General features: G+C 33.8%; 1 pseudogene; it reads left to right on the forward strand.

The window, feature by feature from the left end:
* The first annotated feature begins 1,609 nt into the window (after positions 1-1,609).
* LOC133673329 (pyrophosphate-energized vacuolar membrane proton pump-like) lies at positions 1,610-7,478 on the forward strand (annotated as a pseudogene).
* The last annotated feature ends 5,619 nt before the right edge of the window (positions 7,479-13,097 follow it).

The raw sequence follows: 13,097 nt of genomic DNA on the forward strand, positions 1-13,097 counted from the left end.
GGATCGGGCTATCTATGATGGAGTCCGTGTGATTTCTTTATTTGTTGGTGCTACTGCTCATGCTCCTCAATATGATCATGATTTGATTAATTGCCATCGGGGCATTTAGTGCATCACAACATGGAATTGTTGTCCCTTGCTCTGCTGGGAACTCAGGACTAAAAGTTCAAAGAAATACAAATTTCTTACTTTATAAGGTTGCGAACATAGATGATGACGCCGAACAAGATGCTGCTGGATCGTGATCTCGTTCACAAAGACGAAGATTGTTGATATCATTCAACAAGATGTAGAGTAGCTTCAAAATTTAACAATAATTTTGAACTGAATAACTTTTGTAAAATCAATATGTCCTTCTTTGTGATTACAGCCAACTAAATATAGCAACAAGCCAATGAAACTCCAGATAACATTAAAATGCATGAATAAAGAAAAATGTCTAGATTCGGTCTATGACGAGATTAACTTTATTAAATTCAGCAGGCTTTAAAGATCAAATTCAAAGTCTCTGAAATCTTCATTAATTAATGATGGCTGGTTGCAGTTCTCCATCTTCCTCTGTTATGTGTGAACACAATATGGTTGTTGGCTGCCATGTCAAACATGGCTGCATGGTGAAGGTCAAGAGTGGTTGCCGAAACATTGCAAATGGTGGCTGCTATAATTGACTAAATGGAGAGGATTGTCTCCCATATCAGCTATATATAGAGGATGCTATTGAGAGCTGATAGATGTGTATGAAATAGAGAGAAACACCGAGAGAGAGCTAGAAAGAGAGTTGAGTTGAGTAGAGAAGAATTTTCTCCTCCTCCTTGTTTTATTGTTTCTTAAACAAGATTAATATAAACCAGTAGCTCTGTAGAGTAGGCAAGTTGCCTAACCACGTAAAATTATGTGTGTTTGATTTCTAGAATTACCCAATAACTGGTATCAGAGAATGGTTCTTGAAAAAGAGGGTGTTTGATCCAAACCCAGAAATAAAAGTTCTCAAAACGTGTTTTTGAACATACCATCGTGTAGAGGAAGATGATACGAATCCACTGGTGAAAACCTGGCGAAGAACCGACGTCCTGGATGCCCGCACATGCCGACGACAGCACTGTCCACACGCCACACGAACTCCACGTGCCTTCTTCGCCCGAATTCCTGCAACTGAAACGGGTTGACTCGCCACGTCATCAGCCACGCCAGCAATTCTGCATAGTCATCTGCCACGTCATATGTCCAGTCAGCAAGCCACATCAGCATATGCCATGTCAGCAATAATTACGTGTTCCGTTGCCATGTCATCAAAGGTGGGCCCGGATTGATTACGTGTATGCCACGTCATCATATTGGGTTTTGTTTTAGTGCTTCGCAAACTCTATTTTGCCCTGACACGCGGCTTCATCTGCACCGTCTGTTGACCCAAAACTTTGATTGATAAGATTTGAGCCATCGAAAGTCCGATTTGGGTGATTTCAGTGTCGTTTCCATATTTTGGGCCATTCCGGACACATCTGTAAGGTCAAATTTGACATATTCAAATCCGAGACATATTAAAATGGCAGATGAAATAAAGGCTGCTGGAATTGAAAAATTTGATGGGATAGATTTTGGATATTGGAAAATGCAAATTGAAGACTATCTATATGGAAAGAAACTTCATCTTCCTCTATTGGGGAGCAAACCAAAGAATATGCCAGAAGAAGATTGGCAAATTCTTGATAGACAGGTTTTGGGCATTATCCGGCTATCCTTGTCAAGAAGAGTTGCTCACAATGTTACAAAAGTAAAATCCACTACAAGATTAATGGAAGCCTTGTTTGGGATGTATGAGAAGCCCTTAGCAAATAATAAAGTGCACTTGATGAAGAAGTTGTTCAACTTGAAGATGACAGAAAGCACCTCTGTTACACAACATCTCAACAACTTCAATACCATCACAAATCAATTGTCATCTGTTGAGATAGAGTTTGATGATGAGATCCGTGCACTCATTTTGCTAACTTCACTTCCAAGCAGTTGGGAAGGTATGAGGACAACCGTGAGCAACTCAGCTAGAAAATCCAAACTAAAATATGATGACATCCGAGACTTGATTTTAGCTGAAGAAGTGCGAAGTAAAGACTCAGGTGAAAGTTCAAGTTCAGGTCCAGCTCTCAACATCAACACTCGAGGGAGGAGACATGATAGAGGCTTATCCAGAGGAAGATCAAAATCAAGATACAGAAGCAAAAGCAAGTTTGGACCCAGAAAACAGGTTGAATGTTGGAATTGTGGCAAACCTGGTCATTTCATGAGGAGTTGCACAAAACCAAAAAAATCTGAAGCTGACTCTGCAAACGCTGCTACAGATGAGGTACAAGATGCTTTGATTCTTGCTGTACAAAGTCCAATTGATGATTGGATCCTTGATTCTGGTGTTTCATTCCACTGTACACCACACCATGAAATGATGCAAAACTATGTTGCTGGAGATCATGGTGTAGTCTATCTGGCCGATGGACAACCAATGGATATTGTGGGTATAGGAGATGTACAAATCAAGACAATGAATGGATCTATATGGAACTTGCAAAATGTAAGGCATGTTCCTGGATTAAAGAAGAAGTTGATCTCCGTCGGACAACTTGACAATAGTGGTCATTCAATCCTTTTTTTGGAGGTATGTGGAAGGTATCAAAGGGAGTAATGGTTTTGGCTCGTAGAAAGAAAACCGGCACCCTGTATATGACCACAAGATTTGCAGACATTATTACCTCTACTGAAGCAGAAAATCAAGCACAACTATGACACTGTAGACTCGGCTATATGAGTCAAAAGGGAATGAAGATACTTCAGTCGAAGGGAAAGCTGCCAGAGCGTGAAAGCTGTGTTCTTGGAAAACAGAAGAAGCTCAGTTTCTTAAAGGTTGGAAGGACTTTAAGACCAAGAAAGCTAGAACTGGTACACACAGATTTATGGGGACCGTCTTCGGTAGCATCTCTTGGAGGTTCTCGGTATTATATGACTTTTATTAATGATTTCAGCAGAAAGGTATGGGTCTACTTTCTGAAAAATAAATCTGATGTGTTTGAAACATTCAAGAAGTGGAAGGCTATGGTTGAGACTGAATCAGGTTTGAAGTTGAAATGCTTAAAATCTGATAATGGAGGAGAATACATTGATGAAGGTTTCAAAGAGTATTGTGTTGTCAATGGTATCAGAATGGAAAAGACCGTTCCAGGCACACCGCAACAGAATGACACTGCTGAACGGATGAACATGACCATTAATGAACGAGCTAGAAGCATAAGGTTACATTCAGGGTTACCTCAAACATTTTGGGCCGACGCAGTTCACGCTGCAGTTTACTTGATCAACCGTGGACCATCAGTTCCTTTAGAGTTCAGATTGCTCGAGGAAGTTTGGAGAGGAAAAGAAGTACAACTCTCTCATCTAAAGGTCTTTGGGTGTGTTTCCTATGTTCACATAGATTCTGATGCTCGTAACAAGCTAGATGCCAAATCCAAGAAATGTTTCTTCATTGGCTATGGAGATGAAGAATTTGGGTTTTAGTTCTGGGATGATCAGAACAGAAAGATTATCAGAAGCAGGAACGTGGTCTTCAATGAGAAAGTTTTGTACAAAGACAAATCAAGTGTAGAAACAAATATGGCTAATTCAGATGCAAGTCCACAAAGATCTGAATTCATAAGAATAGAAGGGCTTCCAGATGTTATCGAGCAGAACAAAAATCAAGAGTCTTTACAAGAAGATTCAAGCATATCTGTAGCCATTACTACACAGGCAGATGCGGAACCAAGTGAACCGACTGTTTTTATGTTCGTAGGTCTTCAAGGACTATAAAGCCCCCACAACGATTCACACTTTTACTGAATTATATTTTGCTAACAGATGGTGGTGAGCCGCTAAGTTATGAAGAATCTTTACAAGATGGAAGCTCAAGCAAGTGGGAGTTAGCCATGAAGGATGAGATGAGTTCGTTACTGAAGAACAAAACCTGGGAGCTAACCACACTACCTGAAGGAAATGAGGCTTTGCAAAACAAGTGGGTTTACAGAGTAAAGACTGAGCATGACGAAAGCAAACGGTTCAAAGCAAGACTTGTTGTAAAAGGGTTTTAACAAAAGAAAAGGATTGACTACTCTGAGATATTTTCTCCACTTGTGAAGCTCACAACAATCAAAGTTGTTCTGGGGATAGTAGCTGCAGAAAATTTACATCTTGAACAATTAGATGTAAAAACAGCATTTCTTCATGGTGACTTGAAGGAAGACATTTACATGCAACAACCAAAGGGGTTTACAATACAAAGAAAGGAGAACCAAGTCTGTAAGCTAAAGAAAAGCCTATACGGTTTGAAGCAAGCTCTAAGACAGTGGTACAAGAAGTTTGACAACTTCATGTGTAGTTCGGGATATACAAGATGTCAGGCTGATCATTGTTGCTATGTCAAATATTTTGACAACTCCTACATCATTCTACTATTATATGTGGATGATATGTTGATTGTAGGATCCAGCATTGAAGAGATTGACAAGTTGAAACAACAATTGTCAAAACAATTTGAAATGAAAGATCTGGGAGCTGTTAAACAAATACTTGGCATGAGAATCATCAAAGATAAAGACAAAGGCATACTAAAGCTTTCACAAACAGAGTATGTCAAGAAGGTTCTCAGCAAGTTTAGTATGGATAATGCTAAACTAGTAAGTACACATCTAGGGAATCATTTCAAGCTCAGCAAAGACCAGTCACCAAAAACTGAGATAGAATGTGGATACATGGATAAGATTCCATATGCCTTAGCTATCGGCTCTTTGATGTATGCTATGGTCTGTACCAGACCAGACATTGTCCATGCAGTGGGAGTTGTAAGCCGATATATGAGCAATCCTGGAAAGCAGCATTGGGAGGCGGTAAAATGGATCATGAGGTACTTAAAAGGTTTATCGAAGACTTGTCTTACCTTTAAAGCTGGTGGTTTGAAACTTGAAGGTTTTGTAGACGCTGATCTAGCAGGAGATGTTGATAGCAGAAAGAGTACTACAGGATATGTATACACTCTAGGAGGCACTGCTGTTTCCTGGAGTTCTACCTTGTAAAAGATCGTCGCTCTTTCAATAACAGAAGTTGAATATGTTGCAGTTTCAGAATCTGCAAAGGAGATAGTATGGCTACAGAGTTTTCTAAAAGAATTAGGCAAGATGAATGGAAATGGTACTTTGTATAGTGACAGTCAGAGTGCAATCTTCCTTGCCATGAATCCAGCATTTCACTAAAGGACAAAGCATATTCAGAGGATGCTATTGAGAGCTGATAGATGTGTATGAAATAGAGAGAAACACCGAGAGAGAGCTAGAGAGAGAGTTGAGTTGAGTAGAGAAGAATTTTCTCCTCCTTGTTTTATTGTTTCTAAGCAAGATTAATACAAATCAGTAGCTCCGTAGAGTAAACAAGTTGCCGAACCACATAAAATTATGTGTGTTTGATTTCTGGAGTTACCCAACATCTTCCGGTTCTTGATTTGGTTGCAACTCTTCATTATCCTACGGTTCCCCATCAGATGGCCAGCCTTAATTATTTACAGGTGATAGTGAACGGAGAGACTAAGGTAATTAGCCTTAGGAAATCAGTGCTATGATACTGGGAAAGATGAAAGAAATCGCGTAGTCATACTGGGAAAAGAAACCTCAGCCTTGTACATATGACCCATTGAAGATGTGCAAGCCTGCTCTTACCATTGCGCTGGCTTCAGCACCATATCCTTCGTGCTTGGGGCTGTCACTTTAGTGGTTTCTGGATTTCTTGGAATGAAAATTGCAACCTATGTTTAGGGAGGAAAGAAAAGGAATCAGGAAGGTTTTTATCGCTGCATTTAAATCTGGGGCAGTCATGGGTTTTCTCCTTGCTGCAAAAGGACTCTTGTTGCTTTATATTAACATCAACGTCTTCAAGTTATACTATGGTGATGACTGTGAAGGCCTTTTTGAGTTTATAACTGGTTATGGACGTAGAGGATCTTCCATGGCTCTCCTTGGCAGAGTTGGTGAAGGTATTTACACCAAAGCTGCTGATGTTGGTACTGATCTTATTGGCAAGGTTGAAAGGAACATTCCTTAGTATGACACAAGGAATCCTGTTGTGATCGTTGACAATGAAGGTTATAGTGTTGGTGATATAGTTGACATGGGATCTGATCTTTTTGGCTCAAACGCTGAGTCCTCTTGTGCTGCCCTAGTTGTTGCTTCCATCTCCTCTTTCGGAATCAATCATGAATTGACTCTAATGGTATATCCTCTCATTGTCAATTCTGTGGGTATTATGGTTTGTCTTATAACCATTTTATTTGCAACTGACCTCATTGAGACCAAGGTTGTGAAGGAATTTGAACCAGCACTGAAGAATCACTAATCATCTCCATTGTTCTGATGACTTTTGGAGTTGCCATTGTTTGTTGGATTGCTCTCCGATCCGGTCTTCCTTTACCAGCTTCAACTTCAGAACCCAGAAAATTGTCAAGAATTGGCAACTCTTCTTGTGTGGTTTTGTGGTTCTTTGTGCTGGTCTCATTATTGAATTTGTCACAAAATATTATACTAGCAATGCATATTGCCCACTAATGTGAGCTTTGGCCTAGTATTGGGATACAAATCTGCCATCATTTCCATTCTTGCTATTGCAGCTAGCATTTGTGTTAGTTTTAGCTTTGAGGCAATGTATGGCATTACAGTGGGTGTTCTTTTAATGCTAAGCACCATTGCTACTGAATCAGCCATTGAGATCTATGATTCGATCAGTGACAATTTTGGGGGAATTATTGATATGGTTGGCATGAGTCACTGTATTCGTGAGAGAACTAATGCTTTGTATGCAGTTGGCAACTCCAATGCTACCATTGGAAAGTAATTTACCTTTGGATCTGCTACACTGGTGTCCATGGCCTTTTTTGGTGTTTGTATCAGTAATGCATCTATTTCAACAGTTGATGTATTATAAATCCTAACGTTTTCATTGGTTCGATTGCGGGTGCAATGCTTCTGTATTTCTTTCCTGCCATGACATTGAAGGGAGTTGAAAATACAGCTCTTAAATTGATTAAGGCAGCTCGCAGGCAATTCAACAACACCCCTGGCTTCATGGAAGGCACTACCAAGCCTAACTATGTTGCATGTGTCATGTTTCCCACTAAGGCTTCTATCAAGGAGATGAACCCATCTGGTGCACTTGTCATACTAACACTCCTAGTTGCTGGATCCTTTATGTGTGGCGTCCAGACTGTCATCTGTGTTTCCAACATTGGAAGTGCATGGGATAATGCCATGAAATACAATGAGGCTGGTGCTTCAGAGCATGTTCTGTTCCTATGGAAAGATCTTTTACCTTCAAATACATCGTGGGAGTTTCTGGACGAATTCTCTCTGAGGTTTCCCCACTTCTTCCTTGAGGACAATGAAGCTTTGATGGAAGGGGAATTGTTGCAAGCAGAATGATCTTTAGGGTTGATTTCGAACTGAAAGAGAGGAGATGACCGTTGCACATTTAAATTTTAACTACGCAGCGTTTTGCTTATATTTACGTTTTGTTTTTCTTTATCTTTTAGAGGCCATGGATTTTCCTTTGGATGTCGGGAATTTCTATTTTGATATTAAAATATCTGCCAATTAATTATGTAAAATCAAACATATCTTTTAAAACGGTATATTAAATTAAGCTGAGATTTTCTAAGAAATTACTAGATGCATTTAATTATATTATTATAAATTTAATTTTACATAAAGTAAAATTCAAAAACATATTAATTTAAAGGATAAAACTTAGAAGAAAAATCTTGTTAAATCTATCAAACTAAATCTTTATATACTGTTTAGGACATATATGAAATTACATGTATAATTTTGTTGTGATTCAAGTTGGGTTAAAGACTAAGCATTTTTCAAGATTTTCAAATATATATGGTAAACCTAATAATTCATTTAAATGAGAGAGAACAATATATTTGTAGTCAGGACTGAAATCTGCTAAGAATATGCAAAAATTCAATATTCAAACTATATATTTGAAGTCAGGACTGAAATCTGCTAATAATATGCAAAAATTCAATATTCAAACTATATAAAGGAATTTTAACATAAAGAATTTGTTTTTATTATCCTATTTTATTTATTTCTTTAATGTTTAATAATTATTTTTAATTTAAGTTTGTTCTATCTCATTAGATATTATTTAGGGTTTATTTTATTATTGGAATATTTATATTAGTTGATTACTAGTTTAGACCTATTAGATCGCAACCCAAAATGAGTCTATTGGGGTTCATTAGAGAAGACTATATTATATATTTTATGAGTTGCAGATATGAGCAGCAAGTTGAAGAATAAACATGAGTTTTCCTATTATTTATTTGTGACAAAACAACCATTTTTTGTAGGGAAAAAGATCATACACTGATTTATTGAAGATTAACTGAATTTGTGGTGTCATTCACATACTTAGGGTTCTCAGATATAAGGTTATCTTCGAATCCAAGTTTTTTTTTCAATACCTTTAATTTTTAGATACAAGGTTATATATCTTTGAGTCATGATTCTATCAAATCTGATTTTTTACTTTCTAAATCGTTATCTATTTCATTAAAGATTACTTAACCACATAATTAAAAAATAAAAAAAAAGGTCTCCATCATAGAAATAACATGAGAAAATAATGATTCAATCCTGTTAATCTCCTCTTCTACTTCTTCTTCGGTTGCTAACTCTTACCAGCTATTATTGGTGGCCTTAACAATGAACTCTGGAACAATTCCAATTCAGCATGCAATAATGATTCAGCCACCAATATAGTTACCTACTTTAATGAAACTACTCGATCAATTAAATATATAGAATTATATGCTTCAATTATCTATCTTTATATGAGAAGGTAATCCATTTTCGAGGTTGTGCTACGCTCTTAGGTAAAGTTATTTGATATATATACCTTGTTAGCAAATATATATTAATTAGAAAAGGATAACACAACATTATACATACATCTAAATAGTGTGGGGGAATCACTTTTCTCCCATACCAAAATCACTGTGAATTAAAATAGTAATCCGCAATGGTTTTTTTTTTTCAAATTTCTTCTGTTTTCTTTTTTGCATTTATTTTTTTTATCAAAATTTTTTTTGTTGATTTTACTTTTTAAATATTGAGTTGGTTAAAAATTTTATTTTGTAATTTTTTTCCTTTAAAATACTGTGAATTGCTGCGGTGTTTTCCCATATAGTTTTTCTATTTTATTTTTTTATTTTTCAAAATTATATTTTTCGATTGTTTTAATATTGAGCTAGTTAAAAATTTCGCTTTGTAATTTTTTTCTTTAAAATACTATGTATTGTTGCAGTGTTTTCCCACATAGTTTTTCTATTTTATTTTTTATTTTCAAAATTATATTTGTCGATTTTTTTTAATATTGAGCTGCTTAAAAATTTAGTTTTGTAAATTTTTTTCTTTAAAACATTATTGATTGCTACAGTGTTTCTCCGTATGATTTTTTTATGATTTTCTCTGAAATTATCTTTTTTATTTTATTTTTTAATATTGAGTTGGTAAAAAATTACAGTTACAATATGTGAGGAAAACACTGTAACTTTCATCACAAATTATAGTGGATTGCTACAATGTTTTTTTCCACGTGATTTTTTTCTATTTTGTTATGTTTTTCACTAAAATTATCTTTGTCAATTTTATTTTTTAAATATTAAGCTGGTTAAGAGTTGCAATTACAAGTAAATACAAGTTTTTCCTCACAAAACACTATGGATTGATACAGTTTTTCCTTACATGGTTTTTTTTCCAATTTCTTTTGTGTTTTTTTTTGTAATATTTTTTTTCAAAAGTATCTTCATCGATTTTTTTTTCATATTGAGTTGGTTAGAATTTATCTTTGTAATAAAGCTTAATCATGTGGGGAAAGTATTGTAGCTTTCCTCACAAAACATTATGGATTGCTATGGTGTCTCTTCACATGGTTTTTTTTCTTATAATTTTTCCCAAATTATCTTTATCAATTTTATTTTTTTAATATTGATTTATTTGAGAATTATAACTACAAGTCATTACAAATAAGTCTAAATCATATGGGGAAGCACTGTAGCTTTAATCATAAAACACTATGAATTGTTACAGTGTTTCCAACATTATTTTTTTTCCCTTTTTTTGGTGTTTTTTTTCTAAAATTATCTCTGTTAATTTTGTTTTATATTGATCTAATTAAGAATTTAGCTTTGTAATTTTTTTCTTTAAAACACTGTGAATTATTGCAATGTTTTCCCATATGATTTTTTTATGATTTTTTCCAAAATTATCTTTGTCGATTTTTTTTTTGAATATTGAGTTGGTTAAGAATTATAATTACAATAAAGCTAAATCATTTGAGGAAAGCATTGTAGTTTTTCTCACAAAACACTGTGGATTGCTAAATATTTTTCTAAATAGTTTTTTATTTTATTTTAGTGGAGAAAACACCATAGTTTCCCTCACGGAACATTGTCAATTGCTACAACGTTTTTCCTCATGAGTTTTTTTCCTTCTAAAATTATCCTTGTTGGTTTTTTTTATATATTAAGTTGGTAGAGAATTTAGCTTTGTAATTGTTTTTACTTTTTATTAACAGAAAAGTTAAATCATGTGGTGAAAGCATTGTATCTTTCCTCATAAAACACTGTAGATTGTTACAAATCATTTTGTTCAGTCTCTAAGTTTTTGATCACCAACACAAAATTTTTTTCCATCGTGAAAGATTTGCTCCATCATACCTTTAGTTTCTATTACTTATCTAACGTTGGTTCATAATTATAACACTATCAAGTGTATTTGTTTTATAAATCCGTGGCAGCGCGTGGACATATCATCTCGTTATATATTATCTAGAAACAACTCTTGGTAATTATCAAGTATTCGGAATATAAATCGTCAATATTCTATTATCTTGTCATAATTAAACATCGATCAATAGTTTTAAATACTTTTAAATGAATAAACTTAAATTGAAAAGGAGAAACACTGACATATGAAAACTTGTGCATACCAGTACAATCAAATTTAAATATTCCATATTTATAAATAGAAGTGCTCGAACATAAAACTCGAAGTTAATGTGTTAGGAATTATGATAATTTTTATGGTTGTGATTTTAAAAAAAATATTTTATAAAAAATAATTTTAGTTGAGGTTGGTTTGATATTTATATATGTTTGGTTAAAACTGTGGTTGAAATTGAGGTTGAACAAAAAATAATTTAATATGTTTGGTGATATATATTAATATTGATGGTTTTTAATTTAAATATTGTACATTTAACTACTGTTATTATATCATGAAATAAATAATACTTTATATAAACTTTTTTTTATTGTTCCATTAAAGTATCTATAATTTTATCACATAGAAATTCATCCGACAAGGACTATAATTTTCATGGTTTTTTGAGCGTACAACAAGATCAGGTAAAATATCATCAGGAACAAAATTAGGATTACGATCAAATTCTGCAAATGTTACGCCATCATGCGATCTCCTTCTAATTTATTTAGTGTCATTGAATAATGTTAAACACTAATTTTTATAATAAAACACAATAAAAAAAATTGGTTTTTTTAACTGTTCACATGTTCACTTTTGTGTGCACAGTGAATTAATTCACTATGCACACTGTTCACTAAACAAAAGTGAACAGTGCCGACGAAGCTGGTGCAAAATACTTCTCGTGAAACTGTGTTTCTACCTATTTTTTGGTGGGTTCCATGTTTTGAAAACACTAGTTTAACACTTTAACAAAACTCAATTTTTGGTGATTTCTTCAAAACGCAACGGCTGCCGTGTAAACAAATACACTCTTTACTGTATACCAAACGATTCTGAAGTTTTAAATTATAATAAAAAAACAAAATTAAAAGATAAAGGATCAAAATATAAAATATGGAAAAGACACATGACCAATCTCAAACTCACAAAAAATGCTTTCTAGTCCACCTATTTTTCTTTCTCCTCTAATTCAATCCCTTTAGTTATAAGAATTTTACTTTTTATCTGAAAACTTATTTTTCAGTCCCTAAATTTAAGAGAGAAAAGAGATTATTGGTTTTTCATATTCTGACAAAAAAATAATTGATATTGGTATCAATGAGTTACATTCAACAAGAGAAATTTCATTGAGATATTGTTAGACCTTCCTCATGCTAGAAAAAGTAGATCATAGTTGAGAGAAAAAAAAATTTCTGATTTGATTTTATATTTTTGAAACAATTTAAAAGTGCTTTTTAAGTTGAGAGATTGATTTATTTATATGATAAGGATGTTAATTAAGTATTTTCAAGGGAAAATACATTGAAAAATAAAATTTTGAGTCCAAATAATCTTAAACTAATTTTTCATCCTCTTTTGCCAAAGAAAAAAATAGTTCACACATGCAAACCTAACTTGCGCGCGTGACTTTTTTTTAAAAGGATTAGGCCTATTACACCAACCAGGCTCAAGTGTTTTTCTCTATGTATTCAGGTCATTATATATATTTTTTCCATTAAATTTTATGAAAATAATAACTTTAAAATATATTAAAAACATTATTTTTAAGAATAAAACTGTAGTATTTTTATAAAATTATCAAGTCTTTTTCTTGTATGTTTCTTCCTTAAATTTTGGTTTTTAGTTTTTCTACACAAATTGTTTTTATTATCTCAAGATTACAAAAAAAAATAATAATAAAAGACTCCATAGATATTATTTTTGTACTTTTTAGTGCATTTGCGACATTATAACAAAAATATTATTGTTTTTATTAAATTTTTCTTTTATGATTCTAATAATTTTTATTAAAAAAATAAAAATAAAAATTTCCGAAAATAAAATCGTTGTGCATGTGTTTTAATTTAGTAGTAGTAATTGATTATCTAAACTGACGGGCATTTAAGAGGACAGAGGAATCCACACGCTTCTCTCCGGTCCACAAGCAACCTGACCCCTGTTTTTATAAATTGACATGGCTGAAATATTTTGGCCTTTTCAACACGTTTCCATATTTTGTTCCTGATGAATAACTTTATTTTGGACCGACTTCATGACTTTATG

Source organism: Populus nigra, chromosome 14 (assembly GCF_951802175.1).
Source record: "Populus nigra chromosome 14, ddPopNigr1.1, whole genome shotgun sequence".
NCBI classification, from domain to species: Eukaryota; Viridiplantae; Streptophyta; class Magnoliopsida; order Malpighiales; family Salicaceae; genus Populus; species Populus nigra.